The sequence below is a fragment of the Dromiciops gliroides genome, chromosome 3 (assembly GCF_019393635.1).
Source record: "Dromiciops gliroides isolate mDroGli1 chromosome 3, mDroGli1.pri, whole genome shotgun sequence".
In the NCBI taxonomy this organism is placed as follows: domain Eukaryota; kingdom Metazoa; phylum Chordata; class Mammalia; order Microbiotheria; family Microbiotheriidae; genus Dromiciops; species Dromiciops gliroides.
In genome coordinates, this window is record NC_057863.1 from 426173427 (window position 1) to 426199370 (window position 25944).

At 34.0% G+C, this 25944-nt stretch overlaps 1 protein-coding gene and 1 pseudogene across 3 annotated transcripts in view; one reads left to right on the plus strand and one right to left on the minus strand.

The window, feature by feature from the left end:
* Nucleotides 1-25944, minus strand: part of ZNF804A (zinc finger protein 804A) — a 420892-nt gene that overhangs the window by 377126 nt on the left and 17822 nt on the right. The gene's annotated exons all lie outside the window — the stretch shown is intronic.
* On the plus strand, nt 12137-15563 carry LOC122746144 (annotated as a pseudogene).

Here is a 25944-nt window from a genome sequence, read left to right on the forward strand (position 1 = left end):
TCTAGATAAATCTCTTTATGTCACTAAAATTTAGTCAATAGAAATATCACAACTTGTTTTCATTTTACATTTAAACTCTCCCAACCTCATTTTCTGAGGTAGACTAATTATAAAATTATAATGCAATACTAGTGAACTGAATTTTTTAAATGATAAGTACAATGATTTTAGATATAACTGGAGATTTTTCAGTTGTTAAAGATAAAAATTCAATGAAACATTTATAGACCACAGAATTATCAATCAAATATTATTGATATTACTGTTAACGAAAATAAATGGTACAGGCACAGGTAGCATTTTCTTTCCAAAGTATGTTCATATAAATTGTCTCTATGTAAATTACAATCTAATTTGTTTGAGCATTATGTCAAGAGCTTTGTTCATTTGCATGTCAATATAATGCATAGACATATTGAAAAGTTGGGGATGTATTACACATGGTTGTAGGTAATCCTAAAACAAAGAAAAATCAGTTGATGTTTAAAAATTATAAATATGGAGGTGACAATTATATAAGGATGGTAGCAGCTTAAAATAAGAACTGAAATCTGTATCTTTTTTGACTAACCAGGACCTTGCATATATTAATATGACAATGAATCTATCTGGCTATTAATTATTTCAAATTCAATATAATACATATTCTAAATCTGGATTTTTTTTTTTTGCATAATTTTCTACTGCAGTCTTATTTTGATTATTCATCAGTGGAGATTGCCTTGGTTTCTCAAAGGTTTCAAACTCCAAGATCACGGAACACAAGGTTTAACAGGTTCTACCAAGTTGGGAAATATCCTAGTATAGTCTTTTCAACCGAATATGTTTACATTCTAAAACTTTTCTTAGATACTTATGATGTGTCTTGTTCCTGCTAGCCTAGACACTAGGTAGTAAAGAACTTTGGTCATGGTAACTAAATAAACAAATAAAAAAACTACAAAATGACCTTTATTCCTGTGGGATATTTTATTTCTCTACTGTTAATAGTAGAGTGGTAGTAAATAATATAAGGCACCAAAAATGACATTGTTGTGGGATTTTTATAAATATATACTCAACTGGTGGTGCTTTAAATGTGGAGAGACAACAAAGATATAGTGGATTGAGAGCAAACTGAGAGTCAGGAAGAACTTGGTTCTAGTTCTGCCCTTTATATAAACTGGCTTTGTGACCTTGAACTGAATTTCTCAGATAGTACCCTGGCAACTATTTAAGGCATTAACTGTGCTTTGATATTGGAAGTTTCCTCACCATGAATTTTCTGCACCAATGAAATCATAGGTATCATCCAAAAGAATTAAATCAACCATGATAAAGAGTCTGAAAGAGGCAAGTAGGTGGCATGTTTGATAGAGGACTGGCCCTGGATTCATGGGAACCTAAGTTCAAATCCAGCCTCAGAAACATAATGTGTGACCCTGTGCAACTCAATTAATTCTACTTGCTTCCAATAAATAAATAAAAAGCCTGAAACTATACATATTAAATCCTCATCCAAAAACAAACAAAATATAGTGGAAGATTAGTTTAGAAAATTTCAGGGCAAATAAAATATAAAGATATAAAGAAGTTAGTAGTTAAATGGAAAAATAGTTCCCAGATTCTCCTTGAGAAAGAAAATAAAGGAATTGGAATCATCATTATCATTATTATTTTAAGTCGGGCAATGAGGGTTAAGTGACTTGCCCAGGGTTACATAGCTAGTAATTGTCAAGTGTCTGAGGCTGGTTTTGAACTTAGGTCTTCCTGAATCCAGGACCGGTGCTTTATCCACTGTGCCACCTAGCTGTCCCAGAATCAATATTTCTTTAAACATATTTGTCTTATAGTGCAGTGCTTAAGAGGAATGTTTGTAAAAAAATCACTATGAATATGATTCTGGCTTATGCGTTAACATGTATTACAGAGTATGAGGTTGTAAAAATTCTGTACAGTATTTGGTAAGACTTTTTAAAATGAAATAAACATGAATTTACATGTTCAATGAATTAAATGCATATGTCCACTTTTTTTCTCTATCTGTCCACAAACCAGTCACTGTGGTTTCCTCCTTCTTCATTTCCCTAATCATCCAGGAAGTAATGCCAAGTCTTCCAGCTTCTACATCTATAATGTCATCTATATTTTTTCCCTCCTTTCAATTCTCTCTACTTAAAACACCTTAGTGAAAAATAGTTTAAAATGTTTGTTGAATTAATAAATGGATTTATTGAAAGTTTATGCATTCAATAATAATCTGCCATTTCTATAATACCCAAATATTTGTAAATGGGTTTTTATTCATTATCTCCCTTAAGACTCTTGGGACCTCTAGGAAGTAGGTACTACAGGCATTAGTATTCCCATTTTATAGCTAAGGAAACTGAGTCCCAAAGAGGTTAAGTGATTTGTCCATTGTCAAAACTAGTGAGCTTCAGATATAGGCCAAAAACTCAGATCTTCCTGATTCCCAGTGTGACATTACAGCTATAGACCTCATTTAGGAAAAAGTTGGTAGAACATGGAAGTTTGCATGAATATGATAAATGTATGACCTCTTTAATATGGTTAAGTGTCACTAACAACTAAAATGTTATTCCAATATGAAGGACCAGAATTTTGTTTTTTGTTTTTTACAGTTTTTGAGAAATACTACATAAAAGTTTTTAATAACCTAGCCACAATTTTAAGTTCAGTGGTGATGCACTTTGAATTTAATAGGACACCATTATTTTGGCATGATTAACTATTCAATCATGGAATAACATGACATTTTTTGTGAATTTCTAGGGATACCCAGACTTGCCAAGTGCTACCAAGTCCATTTGACTGTATCAAGTAATACAGCTCTATAAATATCTTCTTTGTTAACTTCATACTTTTATTGTGTCTTGAGATCTAATGTCAATAATAATTAATAATACCTTGCTATGTACTTCATATAAAGTTATACTTTATAAATGTTTTCATTTATATTATTACACTATTCTTATTATAGGAAATATTCCTATTTTAGAGGGTTGGATGATATAGACCTTTGATTTCATAGGTGTAGACAACTACCTACACAATGGAAAGCTCCTCCTTCATTGCAGCTTTTGTTTCTTTTGTAATTTATATTTAGAAGGTTATTATAAGTACTGGCTCATTGTGTAGGCATATCGATCCAATTCCACATATTGAATGAACATGATTACAAAATCTAATAAAAAACAAACAAATTGGGCCAGCTAGGTGGCCCAGTGGATAGATCACCAGCCCTAGATTCAGAAAGACCTGAGTTTGAATTCGGCCTCAGACACTTGACACTTACTAGCTGTGTGACCCTGGGCAAGCCATTTGACCCCAACTGACTAACCCCCCCCAAAAAAAAAAAAAACCCACCAAAAAACAATAAAAAGACAAAACAAAAAACAAATAAACAAGATTTTGTAACTAATGAAGGTCAATACAAGGCAGAGTGGCTTAGTGTATAGAGTAGAATTTAGTTTCCAAGTCAGAAAGACCTAAACTTAAGCTCTGCCTCTGACAAATACCACCTTTATGAGCCTGAGCAAGTTTCTAAATTTCTCTCTGCCCCCTAAGCACTTCTCTAGGATTTTAATTTGACAAGCAAATGCTGATCTACATTTGTAACAAGAGTTCCTCTCTGAGAACTTGCTACATTAAAGGAATCATAAATTTTCCAAAAATTAAAGAAAATAACAACAACAAGAAAAGATTAACAAATGCCACAGTAGCTACTGCCATTCCTCCAAAAGAGTTTTTTAAGTATAATTATCTCTGAAACATGGTGATATTTGCTCACAGCTTCATAATATGTACATAACCCATAAGTTATTACTTTGCAAATTCAGCAGTTTACATTAGGCACATGATCAGACCAAGTTTTTGCTTGATATATATTCAAATTAGTTCCTACCAATATTTCCTTGCTCCAAGAACCAGATTGCCTTTGATTCATAACATTACTTTCACATGTTTTTCAAGCATTCTTGAAGCTTAATCTTTAGCTATTAAGTTAGGATGCTTTCCTGTGATATCTAGACTCTGGAGCTAATTCCAATGCCGATGTTTATTTCTTGCGTCATCCTGAGTAAATTATTTTAACCATCCTAGGCCTCACTTAACCCATCTGGAAAATGAAATAGTTGGCTGTTCTCTAACATATCTTCTACCTCTTGATTCATAGTCCAAAATTGAGGCCTGAAGAATTTAAGAGTATTTTCCAATTTCCCAGCAAGTGTTTGAGGTGAGATTTGGCTCTCAGCAGTGCCTTTCATTATATTGCCAATTCTTAAGAATCTCTCTGTCAGGTAGGATGAAGAATGCCATGGCATTAGGTGCTAATTGGTGCCTTCCCCATTATCTAGTTTACTGCTGAATTGAATTCTGTTGCTAGTTTAATAAATAATCAATCAGTTAGATCTAGGTGACTACTCACTTATGTTGTTTTTATGTTATTGTTTTGTTTTGTTCTTTGTTGTTGTTATTTTCTTTTTCCTGGGCCATGAGGGTTAAGTGACTTGCCCAGGGTCACACAGCTAGTAAGTGTCAAGTGTCTGAGGTCAGATTTGAACTCAGGTCCTCCTGAATCCAGAGCCAGTGCTTTATCCACTGAGCCACCTAGCTGCCCCCTCAGTTATGTGTTTTACAGTTATCCCTTCTACATTACAACTTTCACCATTGCAGTTTCAATATATTGTGGAAGTTTTGGAAATTTGAAGGAAACCACAAATGACACACAAAGGCCAGAAGATGACACAAAGCCATTGATGAAATACTTAACACAAATTTTACAATAAATGGGCTACTATAAACATCTCATAAAAAGAAGAAATCAGAATTATTTTCTGGTATGAAAGGAGTGCCAAAAATTTTATGTGGATTTTCCAGATGATAGGAGAACAGCACCCTTAATCTCCATGATGTTGTAGAGATAACTATACTTTAGGACATTCTTTTTTTTTTTTTTTTTTTTTTTTTTTTTGCGGGGCAATGGGGGTTAAGTGACCTGCCCAGGGTCACACAGCTAGCAAGTGTCAAGTGTCTAAGGCTGGATTTGAACTCAGGTACTCCTGAATCCAGGGCCAGCGCCTTAATCACTGCGCCACCTAGCTGCCCCTACTTTAGGACATTCTACTACTTAACAGCAGCAGTGAATTGCCCTGATACTTAGCTCTAAAATGTATTATCAGGTAAATATATAGGACTAGTAAATCTATGTGGGCATCCTCTTCAACTTATCCTTTAGTCAGTACATTCTTCTACTCTATTCCTTCTAATTGACTTCAAATACAATGAATAAATGAACAACTCACATCCCCAAAGAAATCACAGATTATTGTTTTTGCTTTTCTTACAAACTGGCTTCCTAGAATAAAATTTTCTTTCATTCATTTCTACCTTTTTCTTCTTTTTATTGAACTCTAGAGAAAAATACAAGACATACTCCTGTAGTAGAACATTTTCTTTCAAACCAAATAACTATTCTTCTCAGTTCTTTTCTAACAATGTTTATAAGATTTGTCAATATCAAAGTCCTATGAAATATCATATAGAGGAGTGTTTATTTGTTTTCTTAATTCATTTGAAATAGCTAAAGGTCTAGAAACAGAAATGATCCCAATATACCAAAGCTTCCTGTTTTAGCATTTGAATTAAAAGGCAAAAAAATAATTAATATTTTTAAATATCCAAATTCACATGTAAAATTATATCAACATAAAATTATAAGCATTAAAATGATAAAAAGTTGTCTTTATTTTTTAAAATGATAGAGAAAAACCTTTTTTATGCAGCAGAATAGAACTTAATCCTCTGAGACACCCAAAATTCCGATTATTGGACAATGTCTTCTCAGCCTGAGCCTGATGGGCTTATAGAGACACAGATGTACCCAATACAAAACAGCAAACCCATAAAAAGGCTTACTATGATTGAGTCACATTGTGTTAGACATTGAAGATATTAAGGGGAAAAAAAGGAAGCAGTGCTTGCCCTCAGGGAAATTGCATTCTACTGGGAAGAAAGAAGACAAGACCTGGAGGGTACATTAGAGAAACAATTGTGTACATTATTGAAACTTTCTTCCTAATTCAAACCCCCTTTCTATTATAGCAAAACAAAAATATACAGAGGACATTTTTTTTTTTGGTTATAGAAGACTTTTTTATCTGAAATTAGAGAATAGGGTCAAAATCTCTATTAATATTTCTGCAGTGGGAGCCAAGATGGTGGAGAGAAATCAGCAAGCTTCCTGGGCTCTCCTTCTGTTCCCTCAAAAAGAACATTAAATCAAGCCTCTGGACAGATTCTGAAACTACTGAACCTGCAAAAAGACAGAGAGACACAGTCTTCCAACCAGAGATAATTTAGAACACTTCAGGAAAGGTTGGTCTGACTCAGCAAAACAGAGTCCCAGTGCAGGGTGGCAACACAACTCTAAGGGACTCAGGGCAAGTCAGCAGGAAGCTGTGGGACACAGCCAAGGAACTGAGGCCCCTGGATCCTGGCTAAACAAGCTGGTGGAGCAGCAGGACAGTGACAAAACACAACTGGACCAGCCAAAAGGGCAGGTTGCCAGCTGGAGGGCCATAGAGAGGATAGGCACGACTAGGCCCACTGATCCCAGCGCACTCAGACAGGAAGTCCAGGGCAGGGAAAATCCGCACACCATAGAAGCCTCAGTTTAAAAAGCAGGTGACACAGCCGACTATACCCCAGCACAAGAAGCTCAAAACAGGGAACTTGGTGCCCCCAGAGCAGACCTCAACTGAAAATAAATAAATAAATAAATAAACAAACAAACAAACAAACAAATAAATAAATAAATAAATAAGAAGCTTCAATATGAGTAAGAAGCAAAAAGAGCCCTCACCATTGAGAGCTTCTGTATCGAAAGGGAAGAGGCAAACACAAATTCAGATGAGGACAATACTCTCAAATCGCCTACATGTGAAGCCTCAAGAGGGAAGTTGAATTGGTCTCAAGAACAAAAAGCCTTCCTGGAAGAGCTCAAAATGGATTTAAAAGTCAATTGAGAGAGGTAGAAGAAAAAATGGGAAGAAAGCTCAAAAAGGATTTCCAAAGTCAATTAAGAAAGGTAGGAGAAAAAAATGGGGAGAGAAATTAAAGCAAAACAAGAAAATTATGAAAAAAAACAATCAGGAGCTTGGAAAAGGAAGCACAAAGATTGACTGAAGGAAACAATTCCTTAAAAAATTCATCTGGACAAATGGAAAAAAAGGTGCATAATCTCACTGAAGAAAACAATGCCTTAAAAATTAAAATTAGACAGTTGGAAGATAAGGAATCCATGAGACACCAGGAATCAGTCAAGCAGAATCAAAAGAATGAAAAAATAGAAGAAAACGTGAAATACCTCATTGGAAAGACAACTGATCTGGAAAACAGATCGAGGAGAGACAATTTGAGAATCATTTGACTGCCTGAAAGCCATGATCAGAAAAATAATCTAGACACCATATTCCAGGAAATTATTAAGGAGAACTTCCCTGATATCATAGAATCAGAGGATAAAATCATCATTGAAAGAATCCACCAATCACCTCCTGAAAGAGACCCCAAAAGGAAAACTCCAAGGAATATTGTAGCCAAATTCCAGAATTATCAGGTGAAGGAGAAAACATTCCAAGCAGGCAGAAAGAAGCAATTTAAATATCATGGAGCCATAGTCAAGATTGCTCAGGCCCTGGCAGCTTCAACATTAAAGGACTGCAAGTCTTGGAATATGATATTCCAGAAGGCAAAGGAGTTTGGGTTGCAGCCAAGGATCTATTGCCCAGCAAAAATGTGCATTTTCTTTCAGGGGAAAAGATGGACATTCAATGACATTGGGGACATTCAAGGTTTCCTGAGGAAAAGATCAGAACTGAATAGAAAATTCGATCTTAACATACAAGACTCAAGAGAAATTTAAAAAGGTAAACAGAGGGGAAAAAACGTTACTCAATTAGGGTAATCTGTTTACATCCCTACATGGGAAGATAATACTTATAACTCCTGAGAATTGTAAATGTATTTGGGCAGACAGAAGGTCTATACACAGTGGGTATAAATATAAATTGCCTTTGATGTGAGCATACAAAGGAAATTAAGGGGTTAAAAATGAAGTCTATGGGGAGAAGAGGAAAGGTGAGGTGGAATGGGGTGAATTACATCATATTAAGAGGTGAAAAAAAACACCTATTACAATAGAGGGAAAGAAGGGAGAGGTGAACATTGTTTCAACCCTATGCTCATCAGATTTGATTCAAAGAGGGAATAACATACATTCATTGAGATAAAGAAACTTAGCTCATTCTTTAGGGAAGTAAAAGGGGAAGGGGAAGGGGGGAACTGATAGAAGGGAAGGCGAAAGCAAGGGAGAAAAGGGTAAAGAAAAGGGAGGTGGGTGATAAAAAGGGAAGGCAGATTGGGGGCAGCAGGGTTAAGAAGCAAAACATTGGTGAGGAGGAATAGGGTGGAAGAAGGGGGAAAAAGTACAGAGGGGATAGGTAGACTGGAGGGGAATAGACAGTAATAACTGTGAATATGAATGGGATAAACTCTGCCATAAAACAGAAGCGAATTGCAGAAAGGATTAAAAACTAGACTCCTACAATATGCTGTTTACAAGAAACATATTTGAAGCAGAGAGACACACACAGAGTAAAGGTAAAAGGCTGGAGCAGAATATATTGTGCTTCAACTAAAGTAAAAAAAGCAGGGGTGGCAATCCTTATCTCAGACGAAGCACAGGCAACAATAGATCTCATTAAAAGAGATAAGGAAGGAAACTACATCTTGCTAAAAAGTACTATAGATAATGAAGTAATATCAGTAATAAATATGTATTCACCAAGTGGTATAGCATCCAAATTCTTAGAGAAGTTAAATGAGTTACAAGAAGAATTAGACAGTAATACTATACTAGTGGGGGATCTGAATCTCCCTCTCTCAGAAATAGATAAAACTAGCCAAAAATAAATAAGAAAGAAGTGAAAGAGGTGAATAGATTACTAGAAAAGTTAGACATAATAGATGTCTGGAGAAAATTGAATGGGGATAGAAAGGAATATACTGTTTTCTCGGTGGTACATGGCACAATTTCAAAAATTGACCATATATTAGGGCACAAAATCATCATAGTCAGATGGAGAAAGGCAGAAATGGTAAATGCATCCTTCACAGATCATGATGCAATAAAAATTACATGTAAGAAAGAGCCATGGAAAAGTAGAATGAAAATCAATTGGAAACTAAATAATTTCATTCTAAAGAATGAATGGGTCAAACAACAAATCATAGAAATGATTGATAACTATATCCAAAAGAATGACAATAATGAGAGAACATACCAAAATCTATGGGATACAGCTAAAGCAATGCTTAGGGGACATTTTTTAGCTCTAACTGCTTACATGAATAAAAAATAGAAAGAGGAGATTAATGAATTGGTCATGCAACTTAAAAAACTAGAAAAAGAACAAATTATTAATCCCCAATTAGATACTAAACTAGAGATCCTGAAAATTAAAGGAGAAATTAATAAAATTGAAAGCAAGAAAACTATAGAATTAATCAACAAAACTAAGAGCTGGTTTTATGAAAAAACAATAAAATAGATAAAATATTCACTAATTTGATTAAAAAAAAGAAAGAAGAAAACCAAATTAATTACCAGTATCAAAAATGAAAGCGGTGATGTTACCACCAATGAAATGGAAATTAAATTAATAATTAGGAATTATTTTGCCCAACTGTATACCAATAAATTTGACAATCTAAATGAAATGGATACATATTTACAAAAATACAAACTTCCCAGGTTAACTGAAGAGGAAATAAAATCCCTAAATACATACATATTAGAAAAAGAAATTGAATAAGCCATTAACGAACTCCCTAAGAAAACATCTCCAGAGCCAGATGGGTTTACAGGTGAACTCTACCAAACATTTAAAGAACAATTAATTCCAATATTATACACATTATTTGGAAAAATGGGTGAAGAAGGAGTTCTACCAAATTCATTTTATGATACGAATATGGTGGTGATACCAAAACCAGGCAGAGCAAAAACAGAGACAGAAAATTATAGACCAATTTTCCTAATGAATATTGATACTAAAATCTTAAATAAAATATTAGCAAAGACATTATAGCAAGTGATCTCCAGGATAATACCCTATGAAGAGGTGGGATTTATGCCAGGAATGCAGGGCTGGTTCAACATCAGGAAAACTATTAACATAATCAACCACATCAATAAGAAAACCAACCAAAATCATATGATTATCTCAATAGATGCAGAGAAAGCTTTTGACAAAATATAGCACCCATTCCTAATAAAAACACTGGAGAGCTTAGGAATAGGTGGAGCATTCCTTAAAATTAAAAAGCAGTATCTACCTAAAACCATCAGCAAGCATTATATGTAATGCAGATAAGTTAGAGGCATTCCCAGTAAGATCAGCAGTGAAACAGGGATGTCCATTATCCCCTCTATTATTTAATATTGTACTAGAAATTTTATCTTTAGCAATCAGAGAAGAAAAAGGAATTAAAGGCATTATAATAGGCAATGATCACTCTTTGCAGATGATATGATAGTATACTTAGAGAATCCTAGAGAAACAACTCAAAAATTACTTGAAACAATGAACAACTTTAGAAAAGTTGCAGGATATAAAATAAATCCACATAAATCATCAACATTTATCTACATGAAGAACAAAGTCCAGCAGCAAGAGATAGAAAGAGAAATTCCATTTAAAGTAACAGTATATAATATAAAATATTTGGGAGTCATCTTGCCAAGACAAACCCAGGAACTCTATGAACACAATTACCAAACACTTTTCACACAAATCAAATCAGATCTAAATAATTGGAAAGATATCAATTCCTCATGGATAGGCAGAGCTAATATAGTAAAAATGATAATTCTACCTAAATTAATTTACTTATTCAGTGCCATACCAATCACACTCCCTAAAATTATTTTATAGAGCTAGAAAAAATAATAACAAAATTCATATGGAAAAACAAAAAATCAAGAAGATCCAGGGTGATAATCAAAAAAATGCACAGGAAGGTGGGTTAGCTGTGCCAAATCTGGAACTTTACTATAAAGTGAAAGTCATCCAAACCATCTGGTAATGGCTAAGGAATAGAGTGGAGGATCAATGAAATAGGCTAGGCACAGGAGACACAGTAGTAAATGACATTAGTAATGTAGTATTTGATAAACCCAAAGACTCCAGCTGCTGGGATAGGAACTCAGTATTTGACAAAAACTGATGTGAAAACTGGAAGATAGTATGGCAGAAATTAGGCATAGACCAACATCTTACACCTCATACTAAAATAAGGTCAAAATGGGTACACGATTTAGACATAAGAGGTGATACCATAGGTAAATTAAGAGAGGAAGGAATAGTCTACCTTTCAGATCTTTGGAAAGGAAAACAGTTTATGACCAAACAAGAGATAGAAAATATTATGAAATGCAAAATGTATGATTTTTATTACACTAAATTAAAAAGGTTTTGTACAAACAGAAGCAATGCATCCAAAATTAGAAGGGATGCAGAAAGCTGGGAAACAATTTTTATGGCCAGTACTGCTGATAAAGGCCTCATTTCTAAAATATATAGGGAACTAAATCAAATTTATAAGAATCCAAGTCATTCCCCAACTGAGGAATAGTCAAAGGATATGAACAGGCACTTTTCTGATGAAGAAATCAAAGCTATCTATTCCCATATGAAAAAATGCTCTAAATTCCTATTGATTAGAGTGATGCAAATTAAAACAACTCTGAGGTACCACCTGACACCTATCAGATTGGCTAATATGACAAAAAAGGAAAATAATAAATGTTGGAGAAGCTGTGGAATAATTGGAACACTAATGCCTTGTTGGTGGAGCTGTGAACTGATTCAACCATTCTGGAGAGCAATTTGGAATTATGCGCAAAGGGCGATAAAGCTGTGCATACCCTTTGATCCAGCAATACCACTTTTGGGTCTTTTTACCAAAGAAATCATGTAAAAGGGAAAAGGACCTACATGTACAAAAATATTTATAGCTGCTCTTTTTGTGGTGGCAAGGAATTGGAAGTGAGGGGATGCCCATCAATTGGGGAATGGCTGGACAAGTTGTGATATATGAATGTAATGGAATTCTATTGTGCTGTAAGAATTGATAAGCAGGTGGAGTTCAGAGAAACCTGGACGGACTTGCATGAACTACTGATGATTGAGATGATCAGAACCAGAAGAACATTGTGCACAGTATCATCAACATTGTGGGTTGATCAATTGTTATAGACTCTAGTCTAGAAGAATCTGTTCTTCTCACCAATCCAACGGAACAAGAATGTTCCAAATGACTTATGATGGAAAAGGCTCTCCAAATCCAGAAAAAAAAGGAACTATGGAATATGGCTGCTGATTGGACCATACTATTTCTTTTGTTTTTTATGCTGCTGGTTTTCTGATCTGAGGTTTTTCTTTTGTGGTCTGATCCTTCTCGTATAACATGACTAATGTAGAAATGTGTTTAATGTTATATATCAGATTACCTGCTGCCTAGGGGAGGGGGTCAGGGAGGAGAAGGAGGGAGAAAAAATTTGAAATTGCAAATCTTATCTAAACAAAAGTTGAAAACTTAAATAAATATATAAATTTAAAATATATTTCTGCAGTATTTACCTCTAAGTACAACACTTAAAAAAGTGATGGCATGTGTATTTTATAACAGTATGAGGGTCTTTATGAAACTTTTCTCAGAATTGAGTTTTGATTAGGATTTGGAAATATAATTCTTCTTTCTCCTTCTTAACATCAGAAGCTAATAAAAGTTTATCTTAGACAATGCGATAGATTTTTTTTAGCATGGCAATGAGGGTTAAGTGACTTGCCCAGGGTCACACAGCTAGCTATTAATGTCAAGTGTCTTAGGCTAGATTTGAACTCAGGTCCTCCCTAATCCAGGGCTGGTGCTTTATTCACTGTGCCAACTAGCTGCCCCCAACAATAGATATTTAATGGATCAGAGATGTAACATGACAAAGTGGAAAACATACTAGATTGGTATTCAGAAGCCTTGAGTTTGACTTCCACCTCTGCAACCTGTCTGACCTTGGGCAAATCAATTTCCTTCTCTAGGCCTCACTGTTCTAATCTGTATCTGGAAGGAATTGAACTAGATGACCTTCCAGGTACTTTCTAACTCTATAACAATTATCACACTGAGTATAAATTTGCATCACTAACAGAATTCTTTATAATCTAACAACTAATGACTTCAGTGACAGAGTAATCTTTAACCCATTTGCTACTTCCTATTATAGCTGTGACAATTATTTAAATGTCATTAATTAACAGAGATATTCCTTAAAAACCAATCAAGAAACATTTATTACATGTTTGCTCAGTGTCAGGCCCAGTGTTAAAAGCTGACAAAGAAAAAAGTGAAATAATTTCAATAGGTTTATCATAGACAAAAATGCTTACCACTTCTTATCACTCATATTTTGTTTTAAAGATACTTTTTGGCCCCTCGGAGTGGTCTTGGCCCTGCCAACATGTTGTCCCCTTCCAGTCTAGTTGGAAGCAGCTGGGGCTGAAGGATGGCACTACCTGTGGCAAAACTTCCTTCCCTTTTCCTCTCCCACAACCCAATCAGCCCTTGCTGGTCTCTGGCTACAATCAAAACCATGTTGGAAATACAGCTTATGAACTGAACAATTTAAGAGTTTCTATGCAGCTCTAGTCTTTTAATCAGGAATGATTGGAAGTCCTTTATTTCATTAAATGTGACATTTCCCCAGTGTAGAATTATATTAATTTTGCTAGCATTTTGTAGTAAAAAAAGTCTTTTCATTCAACAATGACAGTGATTCTCCTTGTAGACAGTGGTGTTGGGCAGAGACGTCACTAGGAAATTTGAAAGCCAGTTATTCCACACAAGAGTTGTGGAATTTTTAAATAAAGACTTGGAAGTGGGTGGGCATTTTGTAACCATGCAGATTTGGGAAACAGCAGGTAAAGAACTTTAGAAACCATCAAACACCATTTTACAGAAGTTTGGACTATTGCCTTCTTACTTTAATTGTAGATGAATCTCAAGGTTTCCAGAATTTGGGCAACTGGAAGAATGAATTCATTTATAATATAATGTAGGTGTCAAAGAGCCTGAACATTTTCTTTTTGTGATTTTGGGTAACAAGATTGACATAAGTGAAAGACAAGTTTGTTTGTTTGTTTGTTTGTCTTACAGAAGAAGCCCAGGCTGGGTACAGGGACAACAACTATCTTTACTTTGAAACAAGTGCCAAAGATGCCACAAATGTTGCAGCAGCTTTTGAGGAAGCTGTAAGAAGAATTCTTCCTGGGATATCTAGGTGGCACAGAAGATAGAGCACTGGCTCTGGAGTCAGGTGGACCTGAGTTCAAATACCACCTCAGACACTTACTAACTATATGACTCTGGGTAAGTCACTTAGCCCCAATTACCTTAAACATTTGGGGCCATCTCCAGTGCTATCGGTATGGGTATGGGTATGGCTATGGCTATGGGTAGGGATATGGGTATGGGTATAAGTATGGGTATGGGTATGGGTATGGGTATGAGTATAGATCTTGCCACTGTATCCAGATGGTTCTGTAGGAGAAAATGAAGTTGGTGAATGCACAGCCCACCCTCACTTAAATCCAGGACTTGAAAGTCAGGACAGCATCCTGATATCATGGTCATCTTAGAGAAAAAAGGACAAACAAAAACAGCAGCATTCTTAGCAATTAGGACAGTTCTTGAAACCTGCTAATAAATGTTTATTCACTGAGTATCTTGCTTGCATTCATTTATAACTCCAGGGCTTAGTAGAGTGTCTAACACATAGTTAGAATTTAATAAATGTCTTATCTACGTACCTTAAAACGAATGTATTGTGTCTTCTTTAGAAAAAAAAATGTTAGGTCATATGTAAGGGAAAAAAAGAAACAGAAGTAAAAACACTTTCTAGCAATGAAAACAATCTAAAAGTGGAATGAGCTACCTTGGGAAATAGTATATTTCTCTTCCCTAGAGGTCTTTAAGAAAAAGCTACATGACCATTTGTCAGACATATTTTGGAGAAGATTCTTTTAAAGATATGAGTTGATTCTGATTGCCTTTGAGGTCTCTTCCAATTCTGAGATTCTGTGAAATGCTATTTGATTGACTTAGAAACATCAGTGTTCTACAAAAGGAAGAGTTTATAACTTTGGGAATATTGTTCTTTAGGTAGCTAGTGCTACGTATAAAAAAAAAGAAAAATTCTTGCTACCGAGGTTAGTTCAGATCTCTTTATTCAGAGAGATACAATCAGTCTTCACTAAAAGCCTTAGCCCAGTTCATCTTGTTTCCAATATAGCTCGAACCAGCTCATTTACAAAATGGGAAGAAGAGGTTCAAAGAATAAAGATCCAGCAAGTCTAGTTGTATTAATAAAATTTAAAGTAATCTATACTGCTGCTTCATTAGAAGGTGGAAGGGAAATATCCATTCCATTTACTGAAGGCACTTAAAATTTATAAATAAAGGTGTCTAATAACAATTGGTTATTTGAATTTTAATGTGTAACTTACAGAGTTAATGGTAAATCAAATAAATACTTTAATTATAAATTAAAACTTGAATTTCTAGAAGTACAGCTTGGGTTATGTTTTCTCCAAGAATTCAAAGGCAGAATACATTTTTGTATGCATATATTTATACAAAATTAACATTTGATTCTTGGTTCATTGAAAACACATTTTTTAAATGCTTGCTGTTGAAGATTTAAATCACATTTTCAAAAGCCACATTTTATCTTTAGAGCAAAGTTGATCATTTTTTACAAGAGTAAATAGCATCAAAATTTCACCCAGAATTTTAAAATTATGTTCATCTTTTAACCCCAACTTTTATTTTTTTGAGATTGACTTTTCAGTAACCTTCAAATTTTGGATGACTTTTCTGACATAGTTCTGGTAATTAAAGTATTTAGTTGTACTATGAAGGAAAGTGTGCATGCAATTGTAAAATTCTCTGATTCCATCATACCATTGGATATGGCATAAAGTAATTTAAAAATTAAAAAAATAGATGGATATATACCCCTTAAGTAGGAAACTCTTAGAAATGTCCTTTGGGGACAGCTAGGTGGCGAAGTGGATAAAGCACTGGCCCTGGATTTAGGAGTACCTGAGTGCAAATCCGGCATCAGACACTTGACACATACTAGCTGTGTGACCCTGGGCAAGTCACTTAACCCCCATTGCCCCGCAAAAAAAAAAAAAAAAAAAAAAAAAAAAAAAAAAAAAAAAGAAATGTTCTTTTCTATACTGTTACAGTACAATATTTTGGGCAGGAAGAAACTGTATAGTCCAGTGATCTATATTTATAGAGGAGGCTTCCAAATTCCAGAAGAGATAAATGACTTGGTTTCATATATGCTGAGAAGAGGAGCCACATCCTCTGATCACAAATAAAATTGTTTGTTACATATATACTCAGTAGAGGTTCATGGATTCCAAAGTCAGTGTTCTGTCCATTGTAACAGTAGACTGAGTCATCTACTTGTCTATAACAAATATTTTATATTTCAGAATCACTTAATTAGTCCATTGACTCTCAAACTCATTTAATCAAAACCTCTTAACTTATAAATGAGGAAACTGAGTCATGTCAAGTTAAGTGGCTTGCTAGTCATACAAACTAGCTGATTGCATGGCAAAGAAAATAATGCAGGTGTCTCCTGACTGCCAGTCCAGTGCTCTTTACCATATATGATAATTTGCCCTGTTTTGCTTTCTTTTAACATATATTTACTTTTCCATATTTCATTGCTCAATTTTAAAAGTCCTGCCTCTTGAACACAAAGAAGTTACACTGACTTGCTGTCCATAAGACGTACACTTTAGGTTGCTTTTGAGCATTGTTGATTGGTTTGCTCTGATACATACATTTTTTTTTTCCCTATCCTCTTCACCCTCATGACCAATAGCATATGTGTGCCATAAGGGGCTTCTGGGTAGCACAGTGGATAGAGAGACGGGACTGGATTCATCTTCCTGAGTTCAAATCTGGCCTAATACTTTCCATCTATGTGAACCTAGGCAAGTCACAAGCCTGTTTGCCTCAGTATGTGAACAGGAGAAAGAAATGACCACTCTACAGTAACTTGGACAATGAAAGCCCAAATGGAGAAATGAAAAGTTGGAATGCTTGAAATGACTGCAGCAATGACACTAGTAGAGGATTAAAAGGAAAGGAAGAAATAATGTCATTTTAGTCTATGTGAGACATCCTTACATGATTTAAGGTTGCCAACTTAATGATTGTCATTTTGTCAGCAAAAAGAATGGTCACATTTTCCTTTATTCCTTTCTTTCTGGCCAAATCTGGTCCCAATAACTGTCTTGCTTCTGGCAAAGCAATGTGCAGAACTCTTAGGCTTCAGTACTGAATTGGACAATATTTTCTACTAATTTGAAAACAGTTTTCAGATAGCTACTTTTAATTTGTCTAAAATTAGGATCATAAATTGTAGTAAAGTGGTTGGCATACAAAGAAAATTTGAAAAAGTTACCATGTGGAAGCCTTCCCCTATTCTCTAAATCAGCATCGTTTATTACTAATTCTTCAAATCCTTATAAACAAGACTGCCTTGGTTTTATATTGAATTTAGTGGAACAATATTAATTGTACTTTGGACAGCCCACCATTACCAGATGATATCAAACTATTAGTGAAGGCAAAAATCTATAAAAGACACTACACTGGGGATGTTTTCAATATCCAATTATTAACAGATATATTTGGAATTTCTATCTGTTGTACTCACTATTTTCTTAGATTTGAACATAAATCACTTATTCAAAGACAGAATAAATAGTTTTCACAGTAATTAAGTGAGATTAATATAATGTATTATTGGCATTTAATTTAGAACATTGGAGTTAGGAGGTATAATTTCATTAGAAGTTATGTGTTTCAATCTCACCCCCAAAATAATTTACAATATCACTAACTTCCACTTGAATAGTTTTGGGAATGTGGAATGTACAACCTCACAAGGCAATGAATTGAGTATAAGCAAATTTTATATTAAATCTTATAAACAAAATCTGTTTCCTTGTACTTTCTATCCAGTGATACTGTTTCTTCCCTTACACTGCCATAGATAATAAATGTTAAAGCCTCTTCCAAGTATTAATCCTTACAATACTTGAAAATAAGTTTAATGTCTCCATTTTCTTTGACCCATGTGAATATGAAAGCTCTGAGATGTCTCATAATAATTATTTTTGCCTCTTCTTGACAAATTTTAATGTATCAGCAAAAATACCTCTTAAAATATAACATGAAAACAAGACTATTCCTAATTTGATATATAAACAAACATGGTATGACATTCCCAAATGAGAATATTATCCTTGTATTCATTTGTCCAGTGATCTCTTTGCTGTTTTGGCAACAATTTCACACTCAACTCATATTCTTATAACTCCATAAAAATGGTCTGCTGGCACAAATAATAATTCTTTTTCCATATAAATAGCTAATTCCCCCCAAATCTTTTCATTGTATAGTTGACTCTTTTTAAATTAAGTATTCTTCTTTGATTAAATTTATTAATTTCATCTTTTAAACTTTCATTTTTTTTCCTTTTATAAAACATGAGTTATGTTTTTTTAAGCTCTTTGTGACATAGCACATACAGTACCAGATTTTGAGTCAGGAGGAACTGAATTCAAATCCTGCCTTAGACACTGTGACACTCCAAACAAATCATTTTACCTCAATGCCTCAGTTTCCTCATCTGTATAATTCGGAGGTTGACTTGATAACTTCTAAGGTTCTTTTGAGCTCTGTATCTATGATCCTATAGTTAGTATGAAAATAAATGAAAATATCTTAAAAGAATTCTGAACACAGTGTGCCTATTAATTTGAATCATAGTACCATACTACATTTTGAACATATGTTCATGTTATAAAGTTTTTAAATTCTCCCTTTAAAAACTTTAAAAATAAACTTTAATGATCAGTGCTACCTTCTTTTATTCCCCACACCAAAAAGTTTTATACTTCTGGCCTCAATATAAAAAAAATTGGTTCAGCATTTTACATATACCACCATAAGATTATTGATCTCCAGTTATGCATTTAAACATTTTTAAAGTTAACTGTATCCCAAGTCACAATGAACTGGCATGTCTAGAGATAGCAAGGTATATTTTGTAAAAGCTGATACATTCATTTGCAGCATACTTTCACACCGTAATTGGAAGATGACACTGATGATAGTTTACTCCTGAAAGTTCTGTGATGAGTGAGAGACGAGAGACAAAGAATTCTCTTTACAACTTAGACCTAAAATACAGTCCTCAGACTTCTCTCTGATTACTCCCTTTTTTCACATTATAAGGTGCTCTTCATTTTCACTCTTCCACTCCTCTGTTGCATAGCCAGCAATTAGTGGGGAATAAATTTAGAACCAGCAGAAGCTTAAGGAATAAGATATTAAAAGGCTGCAGATTATTTTATTTTCTTCTATCCCTGAAAGGCAATCTACTGAGAAAGATAGACTGATGGGCTATACATTATGAACTAGATAACACTTAAAATCAAGACTCTAAAAAAAGCAGAACTACAAAATCCAATGATTGGAATATGAACAACCTTGACTACTTTTTTTCTGTACATGAAATATACAATATAAACTAGCAGACAATGATTTAAAAATTCTTACACAGTTCTCTTGAAAAAAAAATGTCCAATTATCTTTTCAGCATAAGAACAGTTATCAACTCTAATAGTCACAACCAAAAAGTTGAAAACATTGAAGAGTAACTATTTTACATATAATATGAATTGCTAACACTACAAATATTCCTAAAGCCCTGAAACTCATGAAAACCTTCTTTATAATTCACACCAAAATGTATTCAGCTTATACTAATAAGCATTTCTTAAAAAAACCTTAATGCATTATTACAAAATAAAGATAAGCCTAATGTAAAGTATCTGACAACTTACACAGTCTAATTAAACTAGCTGCAGCTCAATTACTTATGTCAAAAACAGAGACCAACTTTATCTCAATAACTCCTTTGTTGAAACCATTATTGATTGGCCATTGAAGAGGTAATAAGACTTCATGAAAGCAATTTTCCAAGCTTTGGTACCAAAAATAAGAAAAGGTTTCAAGAAAGAAGAGTTTTAAATCACTTTTTGAAGATAGATGTCTAAACTTGCACAGATACAGAATATGGTCTATTTGTTTCTTGGTTCTTAAAAATAGACTAAAATTATCATTTGGGTATTGTCCTAATAGGTCTTGTTGCCTCTTATTTTTTCTGGCCTCCCAGTAGTTCTTCACAGAGTACTAGTGATGTTCCTAAAGCATAGGTCTGACTATGTCACTCTCTCATTCAAAAAGTTCTGTGGTTCCTTGTTTTTTTTCTATAAAAATAAAAATAGGTAGTATTTATATACCATTTTAATATTTTCAAAATACTTCATAAATATTATCTCACATGATCCTCCCAATAACACTGAGTGACCAGTATTATAATTATACCCATTTTGCAGTTTATTTATAGAGAAAAGTAGAGGTTAAAACAGAAATTACTCCTTTTTGCCATTTCAAATCTCTCACAATTAGGCTCCTGCCTGTCTTTCTAGGATTATTACACATTACCCCCATCACACATTCTGCATTCCAGCCTAATTGGCCTACTCACTATACCTCATGTAACATATTCCAACTCCCATCACTATTTCTTTCCTGTGTCTATCTTTTTTTTGCCTGAAATATACTCCATCCTCACATCTTAGAATCTCTAAAGCATCTCCCAAAAATCAGTTCAATGTGAATTAATATAATCATTCTGGAAAGCAATTGGGTATTATTCAAATAAAGTGGCTTAAATGTCCTTATCCTTTGACCCAGAAATTTCACTTCTAAGCATATACCATAAAGGCCTTGTTGACAAAAAAAAAAGTATCCATACTGGACAAAAAACACATATTATGGTAATTAGAAACAAAATAGACTTCCATCAATTGGGGAATGGCTAAACAAATCTTGATACTGTGAGGGCCAAAATTTGATAAACGGAGCATTATTTGGGTGACTTGCCTTAATATTGGGGTCCCAGAACTATGAGGGACTCTTAGGTTTAATCTTCCTTTTGAACTTTCCTTTTTATTTATTCCTCCCAGGCCGATAAGAAAAGGAGACTCTGAGCTTTAGTTCATAAAGGATCAGATTTTGTTACTTGGGAATTAATTAAACCACAAAGGTGAAACCAATTAAGGAAATAAAGAAGTAGAAATACAGATAGATAGTCTTAACTCTAAGCTTAGCCTATGCAATCCCAGAGCATTCCCAATTAAGCTAGTTCAAAGGAATTTAGGGTTTTCCATAATTAAACTCACCAACCCCGGTCAGTCTACAGTTACTTGTCAGAACAGCAGTCACCCGAAACAGAGTAAAATACGTGTCACCACCAGGTCCAGGACGCTACCAGACTACTCGCCAGGCCAAAAGAGAGAGAACTTTTAAACATGCCCCACCTACTGGAAACTGCCTCCCTACTGGTGGTGTTCGGTTTTTCCTCCTCCAAAAGGGGAGGTCTGCTGTTCAATTTTTCCTCCCTTAAAAGGGGAGGTCCTTCTAAAGCTGCTCAGTAGCATGCGCATGATTTATTTAAAAACTAACAATATTTATACCACAATACACAAATATAAAGGAATATTACAGTACTACTAAAAATTGATTGCTTTCAGAAAAGCATAAGGATATTCCATGATCCAATGCAAAGTGAAGTAAGTAGATAGAGGAAAATAATGCATACAATGACTACAACAGTGTAAATAGAAAGAAAAGCAACCACAAAACAATTGAAAGGACATATTTAAAAATTATAAGGAACAAACTTATCTGCCAAAAAAGAGATATGAAAGGATTCCCCATCCCAACTTTTTTTTCAGAGTTGGGGAACCAGGGATAGGGGACACTGCATATGATTTCACATAGTTTTTATTGTGCTGATCAGCAGGGAAATCTTGACAATGGACTAGGGATTGGTGACACTGCATATAATTTCACATAGTTTTTAATGTTCTGAGCAGCAGGGAAATCTTGACAATGTAAAAATAAATAGATTAATAAAAGTGTATTGTAAAAAATTAAATTCAAGTATCACCTACTACATGAGGCCTTTCCTGATTATCCAACTACTATTGTCTATCCCTATTAACTTTATTGATTTTTTAAAATAATTTGTATTTCTTTCTGTTTTATTTTCTCAAATCAAATATAAGTCCTTTGTGGTAATTTTATTTTTGTCCTGGTACAATGTCTGCTACTCTTTTGCCCCTTCTCAATTCAACCCAAGAAAAATTCATTTTAAAATTATTAATACATTTCTTAATAATTTATTAATTGCTTGCCAAGCATTGTGGTAGATATTGGGCATACAAAAACAAAAATGAAAGTACTCCTGTTCTTCTAGGAACTTATATCCTGTTAGAATGCTTCATGGATTTGCATGTCATCCTTACACAGAAGTCTGATAATGTCTATATTATTCCAATTTTAGTATATGTGCATGTGTCTCCAAGAAGCTGTAGCATGCACAGTACTCACACCCTGGTAAAATCATCTCTTCAGATGGACTAAACCAAGAAGAGGGTAACTGACAGGCCTCAAAGTTCTCAGTGAGTTAGTGGATGTCTACTCAAGTATTTGAAGACTTCCCGCAGCAGAATGTGCAAATGAGAATAATTTATTTTAGTGGCCATGAAGGTGACTGAAGCTGGAGCAGGGAGTATAGTAGAGATTCATCACACAACAAAGACACCAAGGTCAACCCCTGTATCATGGAACATTGCCAGTCATCTTGACTTTTGTCTTGCCACTAGACATTGAAGACTGGAAGAGAGAGGGAGTCTGATGACTTTGTAAAACTTTGCTTCACTTAAATCCAATTCATACTCAAGTCAAGATATCACCAGGTTATGTCATTGGTATCCTTTGGAAACATGAAGGAAGAACAACAATGTGTTATTAGAAGAAACAGCATGTACAATGTTAAGGGAAAAAGTAATTTCTGGGGTTTAAAGGTAGTACTAAGATTACAGGAGGGAGGGGCAGCTAGGTGGTGCAGTGGATAGAGCACTGGCCCTGGAGTCAGGAGGACCTGAGTTCAAATCTAGCTTCAGACATTTGACACTTACTAGCTGTGTGACCCCGGACAAGTAACCCCAATTGCCTCACCAAAAAAAAAAAAATTACAGGAGGGACCAGATCAGCATAAACTTCTTTTTTAAAGAGTCTTATTGAGTAGTTAATAAATTGATATCAAATTATTGTTGAGTAGCTCATTGCTTGATGTTAAAATACTCTAAAATTGTAAATTTTACAATTTATGAACACTTTGTTCATGTCATTTAAAATTGCATATTCTTGAGTTAAATTACTCTCTGTTTTATTTACACTGTACTCTAAAATCCTAATTTTATCTAATGAATTTTATTTTATTAATTTTATTTAATTTTCATCTCATGCTCTATTTTATAACTGTGATCATTTTACCATGGGTACAGATGCTGGTATGCTTTTACCCCTCCTGTGTATTCTAATCCCCATTATTTACTCCACTTCTAAGAACAGAATACTAAAGAAGATCTGTTTCTTCTTTGCATCTACTAATTAAGCACAATTATTTGTGGTGGGGAAAAGTACCTAGATAACAAAAAACTGAATCTGCGTGAAAAGCAAATGTCTTTGATTCTTATGTTTTAGACCTATTGTATTGAGTTTAGTTGCAAATTATTTATATTCCATAAATTAAAAATAATAATAACTAAGAATGGTATGCCAAATTCATTATACTACCTTACTTTTTGCTTTTCTGTTGAATTATAAAAATAATTTGTCTATTACCAGCTCTATGCAAGGCATGATTTTAGGGAATAATGATTCAAATATAAGAAATGGTTCAATCTCTGTTCTTGAACAGGTTATAATATTCTAGACTGGCAAGTAGCATGTGTAGAGCTAAATATATGTGTAGTAGGATAAAGGAGAGATCCATAGGGCACTAAAGAAATGAGGAAGAAGATAAAGTTTTCAACACTGGAGATTCACAAAGGAGTTAGAAATTTAGCTAAGTTAACCTTAAAAAGAAAAGTATAGGAATTTGACAGAGTTGAAAGAAATTACTTACATAAATGAATGAATGACAAAATTGGGGAATATTTTGTAGGTAATATTGGCTTGAATATAAAAGGCATGAAGACTAATATAAATAAGGATGAAAGGGAAGGTTGGAGTCAGATTGGAGAAAACTTGCTGGAGTCACAAATAAGAAGAGCAGGGGTCTCAGATCATGCACGAGAGATAAAGTTTAATCACAGGATGCTGAGCACATATACAAAAACATATCAGAAGACTGGTCAATGCATACATGTCAGTGGAACAACTTAAGCAATGCAATATTAGGACTTTCACAATGATGATTATCAGGAATGGGGTATTTTTCGGGGTGGGGTGGGGGTTTTGGTTAGCATGACAGAAACACTCTGTTAGTGCATTCTATCTAATCTTGTTCTTGATAATTTGTACTTCTGTATCTTGGCTCCAGCCCTGACATCAAAAACTATTATATTAGACTCAAGTATCTTAGGGGAAAGAGGAAACCACTGAAGGTTGATATAAGATAATTGAAAATATTATTTAAATGAGGGAATAATTAAGGTGGTTAGTCAAATAATGTTGAAGAGCTAATGAAATCCTATAACTATAGTACTGCAGAGTTAAAATGCAAAAATCTTAAAAGCATTTAAAATGGAAACATACCTTTCCATATAATTTATTTTTAATATATTGCATTGTTTATTTTGCATGTTTATACTTAAGGTTTCATTAGTTTTCTTAATATTCATGTGATTTTAAGTTATTTAACTTTGGGGAGCTTTAGTTTATTTCCTCTATTAAATGGAAGGATTAATTAATTTTCAAACTTTCTCATCTCAGGACATCTTTACTTTTTTAAAAAATATTGAGGACCTCCCTAAAGAGTTTTTGTTTATTTGAGTTATATCTCTTGATATTTTCCACATTTGAAATTAAAATGTCTTTGTATAGTTATAAAAAGTTTTGATATCATGCATATCCACAGATCCTCAGACCACACTGTCAGAACTGCTACACTAGATAACCTTTCAGTTCTCTTTGAGTTCTAAATGTTCTAATCCCAAATTTGCCACAATTCCTCCCTCCCATACCATTATATTTCTAATTGAGCTTTAAAAATAAACATGATGGACTCTAGAAGACTTGATGGTGGTCTTTTGTATAACTTTGCATTACTTTACTTCTAATAATAGGAGGTAATTTTGATAAATCAGTCCCAAATACAAAACAAGAGAATAACCATTTCAGAATGTTTGAATTAGACAAATCATCTATCAATGTCTTTATCACCTACTATGTACGAAAAACTATGATAAGGACTAGAGTTATGAAGACAGAAGTGAAACAGTTCCTCCATTCAAGGTGCTTACATTCAATAGTATATATAAAATAGAAACAGGTTGACTTCAGGGAGTAGCTACCTGCAACTGGTGAATCAGGGAAAAAAAATAGAATTTGAGCCAAATATTGCAGGAAGTAAAGGGTTCCAGCATTATCTAGATAACTTTTAACTCTATACCTCTATATCTATATTTTAAAGCTTCACTTATTTTTGATTTAGGGAACAAATAATAATACCTATATCATTGTATAATTTAAAAAAAAATGTCTGCACATGAAACCACAAATCGTTATGTACAACTTGATATTCCTTTTAACTAGATAACAAAGTTATTATGTACATGTTCCCTTCCACTCCTCCCTAGAGATGGCTAA